Source organism: Penaeus monodon, chromosome 19 (genome assembly GCF_015228065.2).
Source record: "Penaeus monodon isolate SGIC_2016 chromosome 19, NSTDA_Pmon_1, whole genome shotgun sequence".
In the NCBI taxonomy this organism is placed as follows: domain Eukaryota; kingdom Metazoa; phylum Arthropoda; class Malacostraca; order Decapoda; family Penaeidae; genus Penaeus; species Penaeus monodon.
The window spans coordinates 44,180,824-44,181,077 of NC_051404.1; positions in this window are offsets into that span (position 1 = coordinate 44,180,824).

The following is a 254-nucleotide window of genomic DNA, read 5'->3' on the forward strand; positions in this document are numbered from 1 at the left end:
TGCGAGGCAGCGAGAACCCTGGAGGAAGCATCATCGCCGCCCGAACTCCCTCCTATGCGGAACATGAGGAACTTTAAATTGTCTCAGGGAATTTCATTAGTGGCGCTTCTGATGTCTCTGAAGCTCATCGACGTCACAGTCTCGGAGGCTTCATGACCACGCTGGCGCCGTTCTCACTTCTTAACAGCTGAATGAGGCTAATGATGAGATGGGAAAATATGCGATGATGAGGGGAAAAGCGTGAGTGAGTGAGT